The 5,489-nt window shown below is 36.0% G+C and overlaps 1 long non-coding RNA gene across 1 annotated transcript; it reads right to left on the reverse strand.

Moving 5' to 3' along the window:
* Nucleotides 1-1,155: 1,155 nt before the first annotated feature.
* Nucleotides 1,156-3,400, reverse strand: LOC127987010 (uncharacterized). Its single transcript, XR_008161028.1, has 3 exons — nt 3,063-3,400; nt 1,468-2,969; nt 1,156-1,372 (listed from the first exon to the last, which is right to left on the reverse strand). It is a non-coding gene; the product is annotated as an uncharacterized LOC127987010 (long non-coding RNA).
* Nucleotides 3,401-5,489: the final 2,089 nt, after the last annotated feature.

Raw genomic sequence — 5,489 nt, forward strand, 5'->3', positions numbered from 1 at the left:
TAGATAGACAAAGACAGACAGACAGATAGATAGATAGACAGACAAAGACAGACAGATAGACAGACAGACAGACAGACAGACAGACAGATAAATAGATAGATAGATAGATAGACAGACAGACAAAGACAGACAGATAGATAGATAGATAGATAGATAGATAGATAGATAGATAGACAAAGACAGACAGACAGATAGATAGACAGACAAAGACAGACAGATAGACAGACAGACAGACAGACAGACAGACAGACAGACAGATAGATAGATAGATAGATAGATAGATAGATAGATAGATAGATAGACAGACAAAGACAGACAGACAGAGACGGACAAACAGACGGACGGATCGACAGAGAAAGACAGACAGAGAGATAGACAGACAGACAGACAGACAGACAGACAGACAGACAGACAGATAGACAGATAGATAGATAGATAGATAGATAGATAGATAGACAGACAGACAGACAGACAGATAGATAGACAGACAAAGACAGACAGACAGACAGATAGATAGATAGATAGATAGATAGATAGACAAAGACAGACAGACAGACAGACAGACAGACAGATAGATAGATAGATAGATAGATAGATAGATAGATAGACAGACAGACAAAGACAGACAGACAGATAGAGACGGACAAACAGATGGACGGATGGACGGAGAGATAGACAGACAGAGAGATAAACAGACAGACAGACAGATAGATAGACTGACAAAGACAGACAGACGGACAGATACATAGACGGACAGACAGACAGACAGAGAACGACAGATGGATGGATGGATGGATGGATGGACGGACGGACAGACGAACAGACAGACAGAGACGGACAGACATACAGACAGACAGACAGAGAAGGACAGATAGACAGATGTTTAGACTGACAGACAGGTAGATACTATGTACTTCTAAAAGTTTATAGACCCACACTTTTTTCAGACAGACAGGCTAATCAAACCCTACCCAGGTGTCAGTGTAGTGTGTACTAACAGCACATGCATCTGTCTGAGCGTCTCTTTAACGCGTGTCAGCACTCAGCTCAGCTCAGCTCTGTTATAAACACCCTGAAGCTTGAGATGTGGACAGCGGCCGCTGTGAGATGACAGCGATGAGAGAGACGCAGACAGGTGGTGTGACGTACCTGAGCAGCGAACACCCAAACAGATGGTGCTGTTCTCCACGCTGAAGAGATAATCACACACGCCAGGATGTACCGCCTCACACGCACAAGACCAAACCTCTGTAATAACAAGCCAAATTACACTCTCTAGAGAACCAGCTCCTTTATTTCAATCAGATACTACAGAAACAAAATATTTGCTTCTTATTTGTATGATAATGAGCTTGTTCAGTGATGCATGTTTCTGTAAAAAAAAAAAAGTGATTTTATAAAAATAAACAAAATAAACATTTTCATTTGTTAGGAAATTGTCAGTTGCCTAGTGAAGGACAGCATTACCTACAGTCCCGAAGATAGATCCACCAATCAGAGTCACTCAAGTGACTGGCCACTCCCATGATGCACCAGAACTAGACACTTTCTAGACACAAACAAGTTATTTCTACAAATGGACAGGCAATTTACAATCACTTTTTCTTTTCAGACAAACAGACAAGTGCTTTCCAACAGACATATATATATATATATTTAGATAAATGGATAGGTAGAAAAATACTTATTTCAGACAGAGAAACAGACAAAGATAATTCAGACATTTTCTTTTGAGACAACTGGACAGACAGACTGACCAACACACACACACATTTTCAGATGGACAGACATCATTTTTTGAGATATAATTTTTTTAAACTGTCTCTTTTTTCAGATGGACAGAAAGCAAATGGAGAGATCCTTTTTTGGACGGAGACAGACAGATTTTTTTCCAGACAGACAGACTTTATCAAACAGACACTTTTTCAGATGGACAGAGAGACTTATTTGTAGAAAGATGAGAAGACAAACCGACATACTATTTTAGACGGAGACACTTTTTCAGATGGACACAGATACTTATTCAGACAGACTAGACAGAGTGGCAAATGGACAGGTATATACTTGTTTTGGACAGAGAGAAACAGACACCTTTTCAGACAAATGGAGAAGCAGACATTTTTTCCTATGGCTCAATAGACAAGTCAACTTGAATTTGAAACAGATCTGCTGGATTGAACACTTCCTGTAGCTGTAGCTCAAGTCAACATGAAATCTAAATAGACCTTTTTATTTTACACAATTTGATCCAAAACAATTTGTGCTTTTTGGTTGACGTCACCAATCCCTTTTATAATGTCCATCCTGGTACAAAACGCCCAAGTTTCACCAGCTGATCAATTACTAAAAGAACAAAAGTCCACCATTTTTCTTTTTGGTCAAATTAAGTATCGTGAATCCTATGGAAATAATCCATGTTGCTGACAGCGTTTTTGTCAGTTAGCAAAAAACCTCTGGATGGAAAACATTAGTAATGAACTTGGAACTCTATCTTTGGTATGAAATGGGATCTGGGCTGGAAATATGAGCGAGGGCTTTAATCTTCCCGTCCTCTGATGGATGTGAGCTTGCAAGTGAATAAAGCCACCAACAGACGGAGATGGGAGAAGCGCTTAGTCAGATATTGGGTGTTAGATGTTTCCAGAAGCCTATTCGCGGCCTCAGCTTTTCTTCCAGAGGTGTAACAACTGAGGAGGAACAACGGCCGAGAACAAAACACCACAGGAGCCATTACTGAAGCACAACAGAGTCTCGTCTTGGACGAGATGGGATTTCTTATTGCTTCGGCCGACTTCTGGAGACACTTCGGCAGGCAAACAATAAACTGACAGTCGGGTTTGAAGGGATTTTTGGGATGGTTTAAGCTCTCTGTTGCAGCCGCTGAGTTCATAAGAATGAGTGGAGATGTTCAGCGCTTATACTTTACTGATGTCCTGTTCTTCAAGACCTTTAGGTGAACGCTAGTTTATCTGAACATATTTATGACATTAGAATTTTACATTGTTTCATTACTGTAATACAAAAATGCTCATTTAAAAATACATATACAGACACATACTTACTTTTTTAAAATCAAGCAGTAATCATGTTTTTGAACGCGTTTGTCCTGATGTGACCGGTCGCAGCATCAGTGGGTGAGCGACTGCGGTTCAGGAGTATTTCGGTCAAGGTTTGGCTGTGAATCCAGGGATCTACAGCAGACAGAGTGACTAATACTGCTCTTCTTCATCCTCCTCCTCCTCCTCTGCCTGCAAGAACACATGTATTTATAGAGCAGCAGCACCTGTTTTCATCATGTGGTGTGATATCAGTGAGTAAAACCACACAATCTGTGAGCGGATATACATGGAAATTCGCCTTTTCAGGGACGGGACACTGGAAAAGGCTGACAGAAGAAGCAGGAGACCGCAAACAAATAAAAGAGAGACATTTCAATTAACATCAGTAGCAAAAACAACCACAACAACAAAATGAATCAGTGAATTGATTCTGTTTGTCAATTAGCTGGTTCAGTGAATCAATGAGTCGGTTAACAAATGATTCAGTTCATCAACTGTGCGAATCATTTTTGTTTTTTTTATATTTATTTAAATTCATTATCATCTTTATTAATTACTGGAGTTTAAAAACAAGTTTTATAAATAAACTATACATATAATATTCTTTTTTATAATTTTAAATAAATTATATAATTTTTATACATACAATATATGAATAGTTCTTTATTAAATTTAAAGTTAAAAATGTTTCTATAATTAAAAAATAATTAATATAAAAAGTACAGTTTAAAGAAAACACAAATCATATTTTTATACAGTAAATGTAAAGGTTACAATTATTTTTATAAATAAAAATATATAAATAGTATTTTTTAAATAATCCTATAATTTAAAAACTAAATATTATGCAAAATAAGTCTGAAAATATTTTTTATAAATACTGTATAAATAAAACGTTTATAAATATAAAGTTTATGAATAATATTTATATGAATAAAAACAAATCACATCAACACAACATTACATAGCTTAAAAATATTTAGAAATAAAAATATAAAAAAATTGATAAACAGTTTAGCAGTTTTATTTTGTTCTTTATTATATATATTTATAAACATTAATAAATTAAATAAAAAAATAATATTTTTTACTTTTGACTTTAGTTTACTACTGTCTCTAAGCTTTGTGAATCTTCTTGGTTTGGTTGAAATGATGGTTCTTTGAATGCAAAAAAACGAAAAAAGTAATTAAAATTGAGATGCATATCAAATACTGTCTTAAGGCTGAAAAATATTAATATATTCCAGCTCTATCACATTCCAATAATGTTCTTTCTTTTAAGTCGCACAATGCACAACACAGATAAATGAATGCAGTGTAACAGTGTGTGCTGGAGAGCTCCACGCCAGCGATATGCGGATGAAACAGTGAAGCGCTAATTGCTATGGAGGGCTGATCAAGCTGTAATGAGGATAATCCACTAAATATTTAGCTGCACACGTTAAGCCCATAACAGCCCTCATGTAGAGTCTGTAGGATGTGATTTCTGTAATGCATGCATTGGCTGGGCATTTGCAGCTGAAGATGAGCTCAAGAGTGCCACAGCTAAGCAGCTTTTCACCTCAAAAACAGGAAGCAACTGCTCAGGAGACCCTCGCTAATGTAGAGCAATGCAATAAACTCTCTAGCACGTAAGAACATGATAAAAACCTCTAGAAAACCCCTTTACTACCATGCAGCAATGTACAAAATGTATAAAATATTGATTTATTTTATAATATTTATAAATATTTACTAATGTATTTATATTTATGTATATAAAAAAGAGTATTTAAAAAATGAACAATGAAATAAAGCCATTATTATTGCTAAAAATATTTTTAAAAATAATAATAAATCTAAAAATAGAACAAAGATTGTACAAAAATATCCAATAAAAAATTAAAAATAAATAAATCACAAAATAATAATAATAATGATAAAGAGAAAATATTAAATAATGAAGAAATTAAACAAATCTAATGTAGACGACTTAGACTCTTCATGTACTTTTCTGTTTAAAACTGACGTGTATTGTGAGTGTATAGCCTACTAAAACTACTCCAAAGCGCTTCATATTTCAAGAGTTGGGCCAAACTTTATCTGAGATCCGCTGTAATTGTTACCAAACGAATTGAAACAGACATGCAAGTCGGATTGGAGCTGCGAATATAAAAAGCGAATGAATTATTGCTACAGTGCTGTCGTTATTCTCTAGTCAAAATAAATCGGAAAGGTTCCTGTGATAAATAATGATGACTTTTCTTTGAAAGCAACATTGTGAAATGACAAGCCAAAACAAAAAAGGCCCCGGCGTGGAGATGAAAGTCAGCGAAGAGTCTCATCGGCGCGCCGGAGCCGCTTTGATCAGCAGCCCATGAATTCGAAGAGTTTCGACACAAATCCAGTGAGCGCGACCTGACAGAAGAGCCTCGTCATCACCAGGTTCGA

The sequence above is a fragment of the Carassius gibelio genome, chromosome B22 (assembly GCF_023724105.1).
Source record: "Carassius gibelio isolate Cgi1373 ecotype wild population from Czech Republic chromosome B22, carGib1.2-hapl.c, whole genome shotgun sequence".
NCBI lineage: Eukaryota > Metazoa > Chordata > Actinopteri > Cypriniformes > Cyprinidae > Carassius > Carassius gibelio.